At 25.3% G+C, this 13884-nt stretch overlaps 5 non-coding genes across 5 annotated transcripts; 1 reads left to right on the top strand and 4 right to left on the bottom strand.

Annotated features, from left to right (window-relative positions):
- Positions 1–1839: 1839 nt before the first annotated feature.
- Positions 1840–1912, bottom strand: Trnaf-gaa (transfer RNA phenylalanine (anticodon GAA)). Its single transcript has one exon. It is a non-coding gene; the product is annotated as a tRNA-Phe (tRNA).
- Positions 1913–4367: 2455 nt separating this feature from the next.
- On the top strand, positions 4368–4453 carry Trnay-gua (transfer RNA tyrosine (anticodon GUA)). The gene is given in 2 exon segments: positions 4368–4404; positions 4418–4453. It is a non-coding gene; the product is annotated as a tRNA-Tyr (tRNA).
- A 1525-nt stretch (positions 4454–5978) lies between these two features.
- Positions 5979–6049, bottom strand: Trnag-gcc (transfer RNA glycine (anticodon GCC)). The gene has a single exon. It is a non-coding gene; the product is annotated as a tRNA-Gly (tRNA).
- Positions 6050–8510: 2461 nt separating this feature from the next.
- Positions 8511–8583, bottom strand: Trnak-cuu (transfer RNA lysine (anticodon CUU)). The gene has a single exon. It is a non-coding gene; the product is annotated as a tRNA-Lys (tRNA).
- Positions 8584–13811: 5228 nt separating this feature from the next.
- Positions 13812–13884, bottom strand: Trnav-cac (transfer RNA valine (anticodon CAC)). The gene has a single exon. It is a non-coding gene; the product is annotated as a tRNA-Val (tRNA).

Below are 13884 nucleotides of genomic sequence, written 5' to 3'. Positions count from 1 at the left end.
GAACTGAATGCTGACTCAAATCTTATCTGCCTGTCTCCGTCTATCCAAAATCCAGCCACACATTGACATGCTTGTTGCTAAGAGACAAGTTCAAGCTTCGCACTAAATGTTTTTTATTTATTTTTTGTTAGGCATCTTACCCGTTTATTACAGTAATCTGTGAATTCGAATAGGTTAATGTTCATTTCGTTATTGTTTGTAGCTCTAATTTTGTTTTTACTATGCAAGGAAAGATTTTTATGACGTTGCGATTAATCATGTTTGTTTTCGTTTATTTATTATAAAATCATAAAATACCTATTGCCTCTGGCGCACTTTGAGTTTGACTCGACTTAATACTATTACAATTGGTATGATTTCTAACAATGATACAGTTTTGCTGAAAAATTAGTTTTTCACTGAAATTATTTTTTTTTTGCAGGAAATATTATATTAAACATTTTATGTAAAATTAAATTAGGGGTTCCGCGAAAAAATTGAACTTTGGAAAAGGGTTCCGCCACTAGAAAAAGGTTCAGAAGCACTGCACTAGATCATGTAGGACTACGGTAAAGAGAAATATTTTGCATTTATATATGTATACGTAAGCGTTATGACGTGTCAATTAAAGCACGTTTATGTAACTTAAACTTCTGTGAGCTTTATTACTTGAAACTTTTGTGCTATATCTTTATATTTCAAACTATTTGTATGTTAAGTTTTAAAAATTTTTAAGTACTCATAACAATCAAAATGTTCTTTTTTAAAAACAGTAAGTTATTTATTATATGTTGTTAACTTAACTTAGTTTAGTTTTGTAAATTATTGAAACATAAACTTATAAAAAGTTTTGACAAAATTTTTCGTATAAAAAATCTAAAAAATCATTCCTAACAATATATGTATACATATATGTTTTAAAGTCTTACTAAAGCGCATTGCAGTTTATTTGTATAAATACTTATACACTTTACTTTATACTTTTCAAGAAAATAAATGTTAAGTCCCTCTTACTTTTAATAAAATAATTACAACCTTTCTGTTTATAAACTGAGTGATTATTCGAAAAGATTATCATAAAGCTTTTTTTTTATCTGTTCAAACTACATTTAGAAAAAGTTTTATAATATTTAAGCTTTTTCTACTTTTAAAGTCGCTTAAACATTTTAAATTCTAACTCAACAACTTTTAAATTTTATTTCAGTCTCTTAAAACTTACAGTTAATGGTGAACATATTTCAAACTTAGTAAAACTTAACTTGATAAAATAAACAAATGTAATTTACAAATAACTAAAACTTACTTAAGTAACTTGTGCTACAAAAAATTATTTTTGTTATTTTTTGCCTATATTCTTGCCACACACATTAGCGCCAGAGAGTATTATTGTTTTCTTGTTACTCTTATGTTGTTCAGTTGCTTCTTTAGTGAGTTTATTTGATTGCTTTTTTAGAATAAACTTTGTTAGCACAGTTTTTACTTGTATTATATATATTTAGCAGTACATAATAACTAATCACTCTGATACTTATACATACTTAGTTTTTAAGATAGTTGTTACTAAGGTGTTCTGGACTCTAACTTAAATAAGATATATAGTATTAAAAAGTTTACAACTCCTTATATTTAGCATTTAATTTATATTTAATTAGTAAAAGTAATCTCCTAACTCAGACCTTGGGGATTGTAATGCATAAAGCACAACCATTGTAACATAAATCATAAAAAAGCACAACTACATAACGTTGAAAAAATATATACGTTAAGAAACAAAACAACTATGTTAAATAAATCACTATATAAAGTAAAGTGATTTTAACATGAACATAAGATAAGTACATTTTAAGTGGGTAAAAGGCATGCCTCGACCCGGGATTGAACCAGGGACCTTCAGATCTTCAGTCTGACGCTCTCCCGACTGAGCTATCGAGGCTTATGGAAAATAACATTTTGTAACGTCCATATACATCATACAAATTCAAATACTGAATTACATCAACATTTTCGCTATTTCAATTCACCCATGAAAAGTATTTGCTTTACATAAACTAAATTATTTTCAGACAATTTGTTTATTATAAAAACATAAGTAAAAAAGGAACAAATTTTGTTCGACTTTACTTAACTGTGTTTAACTATACTAGAAAATATTTCAATTATCTAAATCAGAATCTAACAAATGTTTTAAACTAAATAATGTATGACTTTACTTAATCGTGTCAGACTTTAAAAAATATTTTTTCACTTTACTAAAGTTTTTGACTTTACTAAATCAGGTTAAATTTTATTAAATCATGTTTGAATTTATCAAATGAAATTTGACTTAACTAAATCAGGTTAAATTTTACTAAATCAAGTTTTATTTTACGAAATCATGTTTGATTTCACTAACCTTTGTATGACTTATACTTTACTTAATCTTGTTTGATTTACTAAATCATGTTTGACCTAACTAAAATATGTTTTAATCAACTAAATCAGATTTTTTTTAAACTAAGTCATGTATAAATTTACTGAATCATGTATGACTCAATTAAATCCGTTTAGTTTTCCTAAATCATGCTGGACTAAATTAAGTCATGTTTGATTTTACTATATAGTTTATGGAACGGCAAAAAAAGCACTCAAAAATATTTAATCAAAGGACCTAGTGTACGAAAAAACCTTTCGGTTTTTATTACACTTTGAATATCTTAAATCATATTTAATTTTACTAAATCATTTTTTATTAACTAAATCATGTTTGACTTTGCAAAATTAAAAATGAATTAAGTAATTATAAGTTATTAAAAACTTTATTAAACTTGTTCAGACAAATATAAGTTCTTAAAAATTATGTATAATTAAAACAATGAGCTGATTTTTTTCTAATAAGATCTGCAATAAGCTGTGTATTAAAAGTAAGGTCTTGTTTTATTACTAATTATTAGTATTTTTTACATATTAAACAAAAAAAATAAACAAGTAAAATAATAAAGAGTGTTGTGCTCTCATTTATTTTAGCTAAATTGTTAAAAAAAATCAAATAAGATAAAAGTATATATTGTAATTATTATTTAAATGTGTAGGAGCCGGGCATAGTTCTGGTACCTCTCGCATGCTAAGCGAGCGCTCTACAATCTGAGCCAGACCCCCATGTGATTACAAGCGATTCGTAGCGTTTATAATGCATTAATTAACGTTTCCATTATTACGTCACAAAACTGTTGTGACATATGCAGTTTGTGACATACTAACTCTTTAGGGTATGTTTATAATTTAAATTGTATTTTAAAATTTCTAGTTTTCATTGTGTGGAATTCTTAAAAAAAAACTACTCTGTATTTACGTCATAACAGTTTGTGATCTGCACGCGTGGGTTCAAAGCCATCTCCGTATTTTTCTTTGAAATTAATTCCAAAAAGTCGTATTATACTTTGAAGGTTTAGTGTAAATTTATTTACTAATACTTTAATACATTTATATAGTTTTGTTTGTATTTGTTTATTACGAAAATAAGTCTTAATTACTTTTCGTTTATAAAATCAGTTACTGTTTTATTTAAATTTAAATTTTTTTAAACCGTTTAAAAATATGACTTGTTAATTGTAATTTATGTAAATTTTAACACTGCAACATTTATTTATTAACTTATAAACATTTATTAGTTCATTTTTTATAAAAAAATTTCAAAAGTGTAAACAATTTCAATTTTATTGTAAACACTATTTCCTACATTTTATGGTAGCTTTTATTAAATTTGATATTTTTAATCTAAATTAAAAGTAATACTTGTTTTACATAAGTTTAGAATGTATCTATAAAATGTTTATTTTACAATTTTAAAATTTTTATTTAATTTTTGTTTAGTTATAAAAGCATATAAAACATATTTATCTGTTTACAAATAAAATTGTGCAAAAACTTAGATTTAAGAACTATGATAGGTTACAATTACAATTTAAACCACATGTAAACAAGCTAATTTAATTTAATATTATTCTCGGTGTTTACAAGCTTCTTTAAAAAAAATTGTAAAGGTATGCATTTATTATTTAAGTATGTAGAAAAAACAATCATGGTTACTATAACAACCTTCGGTAGCTCAGTTGGTACGCATTAAAAACTATTATAAAAGTCTACTTCCAAAATATTGTTTGTAAATTGGTATTTAGAAATTTTTAAGCTTTAAAGACTTCAATTGGTACGCATATATTAACTTAACAGTAGAAGCGCATAAGGCCATACTAGTGAGTTGATAAAAGCAATCAAAAAATTTTCAACTTTAAAAGCATACTTATGTTAAAATATGCCGTGTTGATGTACTAAATAAACAAAATCAATTGTTAAGTGCACAAGTGCTTCAAACACTAACGTTTATAAACACAAATTTGTGCATTACTCCAGCGCCTTCGATAGCTCAGTTGGTAGAGCGGTGGACTGTAGCCAGTTGTTAGAAATCCATAGGTCGCTGGTTCGACTCCGGCTCGAAGGACTTTATGTTTTTCGTGATTAATATAAATAATGTTTTATTTGACATTTTTATTTTTAAAATCAACAAATTTAACTATTTCTTGAAATATCATTTTATAAAGAAGTATTTTACTAAAAAAACATGTTATAATTTAAATAGTTTGTTAACAACTAAATTTCTAGATAAATATACAAAACATCAAATATTTAAACACAATAATAAATAGTAGTTTATTTTTTTCTTTTTAAAACACGCAAACTCCTTATTTTATATTAGTTTTTTCTTTAACGAAATAATTTTTTAGTGATAAAACTTACATTACTGTTAAAAATTATTAATGAAGTATTTAAAGGCAGTATTTTAAAAATAATTCATTTAATTGTTGTCATCTTTTATTTTCAAAAAACAAATATCTAGAAGACTTTATTGAAATAATTGTTATACTTTTAAGTTAGTTCTGTCGTTAATATTGAAACTTGCACCATTTATATATTAATGGTAACCAACAAAAGCCGATTGATCTATCATTGTTTTATGATTACAAAAACAAAAAGGCAATGCTAAGAATAACAAATAACCTTGATACTTAATTTTAAATGTAAAAATTCTGCCGCTTAAGTTCGAACTTTTTGATTAAGTAAAAAGTTTGTGTAGAAAGTGTAACTTATTCTTAAGAAAATCTTGTTCCTTTAAATAAGTGTTAAGAAGTTTAGTTTTAAACATGTTTAGTTAAAATATATAAAAACTAATACGAATTAGTACAAAGTTAATAAACACACCAAGCAAGTTATTCAAATGCATTAAACAAAACATGATTTTATTAATCATGTACAACACAGTTGAAACTTTAATAAAAATTATTTCAAAAAAGCCGGACTAAGTTTTAGTTGTTAAAAGAAAATAAAAAACAGTGAAACTGTGATTTATTTAGATTCATAAACACTTAAACTTGGATCACATTTTAGTTTATATAAAGTTATCATAGGAAAGTATTTATGGCATAGTTTACAATTAGAGGTGATATAATAAGATCAGGAAGAAAAACTAAAATCATGACTTTCAACAATTTCTAAACCAAATAAAAAGTCATTTAAAAACTTAATAGACTACAGAGACTCTGGTTTATATATTAAATAACTAGTAATTTAGATTTAGCTTTAGTATGAAGGACAATAATTTAGACAAATTTGCACTTTTTTGGCTGTGTTTAAAGTACGAGCTCAAAAAGCATACATTTATAACTTGTTCTCTGGTTTATAGTTTGAAAAGTTAAGCAGTAAGTAATGAAAAATAAACAAAACTGTTAAGCTGGTTATTATTGTTGTATAAAACAACTCGTTATCTTTAATAAAAAACCAAAATAATAAATTTTAAGTTTTTAGGGTAAACTCGTTAAAAAATTTAAAAAAGTAATTTATAAAATTTTCCTTTTTTTTGTTGAAAAGAAATTAAAAAAAATCTTTTTTAAATAATTCAGTCTCTCGGGTGTGATAAGAAAAAATAAAACAAACTAAATTAAGACAATATTCAATCAAATAAGCAAAAGTGCATTGTCCGGGAATCGAACCCGGGCCTCCCGCGTGGCAGGCGAGAGTTCTACCACTGAACCAACAGTGCTGGTTGCAACTTCAAAATTTATAGTATATAAACCAAGTGATTATCAAATGCAGCGTATCTGCATTTGCTTATCAAAAGTAGCAACTGTTGTGATGATATAAACAATCAAGTGTTCATTTAGCTTTGATCTTATGCGACTTGAATATTATTGCATTTTAGTATTTACTTTTTTTTAACTATTTTATTAGCGGCTAAATATTTAGTTTTTGTTCAGTTTTAAATCATAACCATTTTTAAATAGAATATTTATTTTAAAAATGTTATTTTATCTTTATTACAGTAAAACAATTCATGTACAAACTAGAAAATTTTGATAGTAACACTAACCAAAATTTGTATATCACAATTTAAAACTAGCTTATTTATTTATAAAACTAATTTACCATTTTATTTTCGTTTATTTAAATAATAACAGACATTATTTGGTTGAAAACTGAAACAAATTTACAGTTGCAACTACTTAAGCTTAGTAGAAAAAAGTTGAGAAATTTTGTAAAAATATCAAAATTTACTTAAGTTTTGTTAAAACCAAGTTGTCACTTTGATATCTAACTTTGTCAAACATTTTAGAAGCCGGTTGTTAAAAAAACAAAACTAAAAATTAATAATGTTTTTAGACGTGTCAATTTAGACAATTAAAATGTTTGCATACAAACATACCATAAGCAGTAGGTAAAATTTGTGAATGAAACATTAATAGGTATATCCTTTTTTTACGTTTGTGTAAGCACGATGATGACCAATAAAACCAGGGAACTATTTCTTTCTTATTAAATGTATTTATTTGGAAAGGTCCTTAATTATATTCTATTTGTAGTGTACGACTCGATAACAGAAACGTTTTTTCGTGCACCAGGTCCTAGGACCAAACACTTTTGGTATTTTATTTTTGTCGTTCAGTAAACTATTCTACAAATTGCTCAAGACTATACTTGGATAAAAATATTTAGCCTAGTTTAATCTTCTGATCCCATTAAAAATCGTAAGGTTATGGTAGTTGAAATTGTATAATAAAAAATAGTTGATAGAATCCTTTCATAAGTACGATTAATCTTTAATTAACATTTAATTCATACAAAGCTATTTTATTAGATTATAAATTAAATAGTGGCTATGAGAATGAGAATTTTATTTATACTTTACTAAATTAAGAAAATTTTAGCCATAGCTTTAAAATTAACATAACTTAATGAAATTAGTAATTTTTGTAGCTAATGAGAATTTGGTATTTATATTTGAAAAAAAAAATTCAACAAGTATTTGTTTATGATTCATCTGAAATGTAGTATATAATAATTATTCTTGATAGCGTAAGCTATTAAGGTATTCTTTTTCACCTAAAGAAAGCTGTAGGAAAATACTTAATTTTTGATTAGACTATTAACACCATTCATCGTTAGTTCTATATTATAAACAATTTTTTTTAAAACCATAGTAGCTAAAACTTAAATATGACGTCAAGAAATTCACTAATTAGTTTTAAACAACAGCTAACGAACAACGTAAATTAAAATTCAACGACCGACAAGCAAAATTTCTCTATAAGTTTGCAGTTTACTAAACCACGTGATTATTTTAACGAGCGTCAAAGCTATCGAGCAAAAACACGTTTAAAATTTGCAGCGAAATATTATAGCACATTCTGTCGAGCTAAGGGCAAAAAAATTAACGCTTGAACGAACATATGCTAGCATTCGAGTGCGCTACAGATTTACTTGCCTTGACATTTGGGTTTATATACAGTAATTTTTCGACTTGAGACAAGTGTCGATGGTGTAACGGTTAGCATTGGTGCCTTCCAAGCACCAGTTCCGGGTTCGACGCACTTTTGTATTTTTAGTACAGTAGTGAAATATTATTGCATGTAAGAATGGAATGATGTAAATGTTTTAAGTAGAAATGAATAATTTCAAACTAATTTTAGCAAGCTTTATGAAACTTTAATAAAAATTGTAGAATGACTACTGATGTAAATATACAATTTTTAACTGTACTTTATTTTGAAATTATAAAGTTTGAATCAAGTAGTAAGCAAGTAATTCAGTAATTATTTTCATGACTAGATACAAGATATTGAAAAAAAAATTCGAGTAGCTAGTTATTTGTTGGAATGTACTAATACTCTTGTTTTTAATTTTTACATAACTGTATTTTTTTCATGGTTTAGTAGTCAAGTCAAAAATCAAAAGTCAAGCTCACCTACTTAATTATGTACTACCATTTAAAGTTAACTAGTAGTTATATTTACTAGAAAATATCGTTAAAAAACGGGTCATAAATTGTACCTATTTTCTTTTTAATATCCATTCATAAATATTGTTCTGTTGACCCTGCTTAAACAATATGTTGTTTTAGATTCTGTTTGATATTAAAAAAAATAAATAAAAAACACAAATCAGCTGTAATAAAACAATGTTATTATCAAAAGATAGTTCATTCACCAAAAAACAAAAAGAAACCACGCCCATCGTGGGGCTCGAACCCACGACCGTTGGATTAAGAGTCCAACGCTCTACCGACTGAGCTAGCCGGGCACTTGCAGTAAAGTCTTGTTACAGCTACATATTTGATAAATTTAAATTCAAACTCTCATTGATTTCTTTTATTGTGTATTACCGGTTAACAATTTTACGGTTCGGTTCATGTTTTATATAATACTGATATATTCTATGTACAACATACGATTTTTGAGTTTCTTACTTTTTTAAGAAAAGTAAAATAATACTTTAAAATTCAATTTATATTTATACCTTAGAACTTAAGGCTCTTTTGATGTAATTATAAAATTTGAACGTTTGCTCAAAATATAACTCAGCGTAAGCCAAATATTTTTAACTAAAACAGAAAAAAAAAACTTTCTTTTCAAATCTTAAGCTTATTTGTTTTAATCTGTTTGTTTGAATTTAAATTTGTTTAAATTAATGATTGTTATATTAACATTATGTTAACAGTTAAATTTTTCAGATGTTATATGGTTACTTATTCAAACATAGTATAAGTATCGAAAACTAGTTGTGATTAAAATTAAGAAACTTAATAGTTAACCTTAATTAATTATTTTATAAAAGTACTTAGCTTTACTTAAATAAGCAACAACACATACTGCAATTTTTTTATTATCTCTAAATTATGTTTTAAAGTAGTTTCTGTGTAGTCTAGCAACAATAACAGTCTAATTTAAACTAGTAAATAAGTTACTTGTTTGAATTACTTTGTTTTTGTCGTCAGTTACAAAAACAAAAATATTTACAAATTTTTTTATACCTCCACATATTTTTGTTCTGTTATAAATTGTTCAGTTTTTTTTATTAAAGCTTATTACACACATTTTTAGTCTAGTAGTAGCACAAAAGTTTAATGATTTTCGAGTAATCTTATAAAAATAAATTAATACTAAAACAATTTACGTTTCATAAAATGGTATATTATTTAAATGCATGATGAAACTAGTATACTAAATTGATAAATAAATGCTATTTTAAGTATAAAATAATTTTTATTTAATATAAATAACAAATGTTTTTCAGACTTCAAGTAAAGCTTTCAAGCTGTAACACTTTAAACACATGAAAGTTAAGTTAAGTATGTAAGTTGTTAATACACAATCATGTAAACTTGTTTACTAAAATCACCTGTAGGTTAAAGAAGTCAACGTGTAGTATTTTTGAAAATTTTGTTGTTTTTTAAATGTTGATAAATAATAAAACCTTTTTAATTAGGTTATGCTTATATTTGATATATGTATTATTTTCTTACCTAAGTTACAAAACTAAAGTGGTATAAAATGTAATAGTGTTTATAGTTATTTTAAATAAATTATCTATTTTAAAGCTTTTTAGTAAGCTTTTAAAAACTGCTTTTATTAATATTTTCTGATAAGTGCAAAATTACATTTATTTTTAATACTTCTTAAGTATTTTAAAGACTGTGAAGCGATTATCTTACTTGTAAAAAATATAATTAGAATAGTTTAAGGTATCTTGAAGTGCAGTGTTCTAACTTATAGTTGGTAACAGGGGCGTAGCGTGGGGAGGGACACTGGCGCATGCGTGCCACCCAAAAAACGAAAAGAAGTAAAAAAAAGAATGTAATATCTTTATCCTTCATTGTTTTTTATTTCTGCTTAATTTGCCTTTTTCAACTATGTTTATCCAGTATTCGAAAAGTTAAACGAAATTTTGAATACCCATTAGTGACAAGTTAGAGAAATTACCCAATATACTGATTCGGTGCGCAAACGAAAATGCGCACCGATGTTGATGAAAAACTCCATAAGGAAAAATTCTATAACCTCATTAATTTCATAAGATTTTAGACTCAAAAAGTACGCAACTAGTTAGTGCAGTGTAGTATAACGTTATGGCAGCTTATTTTTCTACAAAAAATTTACAAAAATACGACACGCTTAAAGGAAAATTAAACAATTTTACCAGTTTTTTTTTTATGCTACAATAAAGTTTAAGACTACTGCTAGTTTTCTGATCTTTATTTTTGTAAACATACAAGAAAAAGCGTGTCGGCCTATGAGAAATAAACTTTGTTTGTGATAATTATTTTAAACAAGTACAATCAGATGAATTAAATTTAAAAAACATATCTTTAACTATTTTACAAAGTTGTAATAAACTGTAATAACAGTTATAAAGTTGATATATTTTAACTTCTGTGTACTTTTATATAAATTATGTGCAATGAGGTGTTCTTATCACTGTTTTATTGTATATTAAAGAGATTGATATGTTTTTCGTAAATAAAACAGATACTTTCGTTTTATTGAATATAATCATTTTTAAAGATATAAAGTTTACTGTTAGTAGTAAAAACAATTTTTATTTAATAAGTTTACATTTGTGCAAGTATAAGTAATTGTAATGAAATTTATACTTTTTTTTAATTGTTTAATTTTGTAATGTATAAGTAATTTTTACAACAGTTACTTCGAACTTATTTTACTTATTGACTTTTTTTTCAAGTTTTTTACTTATAGAAAGATCTATTTATAGCTTATTACAAAAGTTTTAATTTAGGTTTTTTTTGAGAAAACAATTGCGAACCCCCTGACCAAAATACTTCGCTACGCCACTGGTTGGCAAGATTATAAATGCAATACAGTCTCATTTACCAAGTGGCCCGTTAATCTGTAGTTGTGATTTTTCAGAGTGAGGGAAGTCCTGGATTCAAATCCCAGGCTGGATAACTTTTTGATAGCATAAATTGTATTGGTTAGTAGTGTAAACTTCTACTTATTTTTACTACTGCGTATTACTTCTTACTTTAGTAAGAACATTAAATAGTTATCAGCTTAAGTCTTATTTTACTTATCTATATTTTTAAAACTAATTTTATAACACGTTATTAATAAAAGTCTTATAACAGAAATTTCTCAACTAAATTTAAATAACAGTGCAACTAAAGTCTTTTATCATCTGTGAATGTTGTAAATCAATTCAATTTCTCAAAACAGTTTTCGAAAATAAAAACAATATTAAACAATAATGATAAGCTCTTAGTTATTTATATTTCAAGTATTATTTGATTAGAGTGAAACCCTTTTGTAAAACCATAACAATTTGAACAGTTTTGTTTTAAGTTTTATACAAATTACGAAATGCAAGAATGTAGAAGCAAAAAATAACTATAAATTTTTAGGTTAAAACTGTAATTAAACCTTACTAAACTAGTACAGCTAAAATTGTTTAGTAGTAAAGAAAATGGAAACTTAAAGTTGAATATACATCGTTGATTACATAAAAATAAACTTAACTTCAAGTTAACATTAAACTTTAGTAACTATTTTTTTTTTAATTTATATTCAGTAAATATTAAGATATTTGAAATTCTAAAGTGACCACAACGCTACAAAATGTATAAAGTAAAACAGTGCCTCTGAAATGGGGTTCCACGGAACCCTAGGGTTCCGCAACGTCTCTCAGGGGTTCCGCGAAGCCTTTCGAAATTAAAAAAAAAACATTTATTTATTTAAACATTTTATGTAAAAATGAAATTAGGAGTTCCGCGGAAAAGTTAAACTTTGGAAAAGGGTTCCGCCACTAGAAAAAGGTTCAGAAGCACTAAAGTAAAATGTTTTTAAGCAAAACATTTTTTTTGTTAGTTTAGAATATGTACAAATTAAGCAACAGTTATAAATATAAAACAAGCTCATGTAGTTATATTTAAAACTAAAAGTTGCTTTGTAACTTATGTAATGAAAGGTTTTTATTTTTTCATTGTTTTAACAATTATTTAAATTTTAGTTTAAGCAAGTCACTAAATATAATTTAATGGTACGCTACTAAATTAACGTAGTAAAAATATAAGTAAATAAAAGACAACGCCTTATGGTTTAATCAAGCAAGTTATAGGTTTTTGTATTACAATACAAGAAAATAGCAAAAATTTTAAGTTTTTATGGTCTAATTTAAACAACAAATTAGTAAAAATTTGACAGTGTCGTACCTTTAGATAAATAAAGCTTAATAAATGTTTTAAAAACAAAAATTCCTAACAGTTTTACGACTCAGTGTTTTTACATAAAAGTCATAATATCATTTATTTCTTAAATTAGTTAATTATGATTTATAAATGACATATAAGAATGCTATAATCTATCTTTAATAACAATAGATTGCTTTTAAAATTATCTGTACATTTTTTCGTGTTGAAATTTTTAAATACCGAATATCTTTTGTAACAGTTTTTTATTAGACTTTCATGAGTCGTAACTTATTTATAAAACCAATTTTATTTAAATAAAAATATGTATAGTGAGAGAACCAAGATAAATATAAAATTAAATACCTAAAGCTTCATGAAACACTTAGTGATTACGTAAAATGCTTTAGAATTGCTGTTATGACAAGTTTATTAAACTTAAATATTTATTAAAACAACTCAAATACACTTGCTAACGAAATAATTTCGCAGAAAAACAACAATTTGCTCACTACTTTTTTTATTCAACTGACGCACGTTTCTCCGTGTTAATGAAGTTAAAAAGTCTTTACGGATTTATTTAAAGCTTCCAAGTAACAGTTTTCAAAGTTACTTGGAAAACTTTGATAAACCCGCAGAACTGTCTTAATTTTTTTTAAACAGAGAAACGTCCGTCAGTTTAATAACGAAAAGTAGTGTAAAATTAAGTACAACACAAAGTTTATAAAAAAAAAATTATATTAATCTACTAAACTGTTTTCTTAAGTAAAGTTGTACTTTTCAAATTAATATTCTCGTTTATAAACATTGACTTCTACGAACCTAATAATAAAAGATTTTTTCACAATTTTTAGACTACTTATTTTTAAACATAAGGTATCTTTGATATTAGTAGATTTTTTTCTTTTTCTCTGCAAATAGTTTATCTGAAGCTATAAACAAAAAAATAAGTATGTGTAATAAAAAAAAACTTGCTTGTTCGATATTAATATTTGTTTTGTCATCGATGTAAAGAAATGCAATGTTTTATTTTAACTATGTTTTTCAACTACAAAAGTTGACATACCTTTTGTATGAAAAATATTAGCTGTTCACTTATTAAATAAAACTAGAAGATCTAAAATTATATAAAATCAAATTCACAATAATCAATAAATAAATCACTTAAAAAGTTGAAAACAAATAAAACCAGAACCAAAAAGATAGAAAATTTTACTAAACTTCCAGCTTACAAACAAAAATATACTTATTAATTACATGCAATATAAGCGAAACACTTAATAAAAAAGTTTGAGAAAAATGAAACCTTTTTGTACAATGAAAGTAAAAAATTTTCAGCCCGGGCTCGAACCGGGGACATTTCGCGTGTGAGGCGAACGTGATGACCACTACATTACTGAAAC

The sequence above is a fragment of the Thalia democratica genome, chromosome 2 (genome assembly GCF_965202585.1).
Source record: "Thalia democratica chromosome 2, ktThaDemo2.hap1.1, whole genome shotgun sequence".
Classification (NCBI taxonomy): domain Eukaryota; kingdom Metazoa; phylum Chordata; class Thaliacea; order Salpida; family Salpidae; genus Thalia; species Thalia democratica.
Note: the sequence above shows the minus strand (reverse complement) of the source record. Positions and strands in the feature narration are given on the sequence as shown.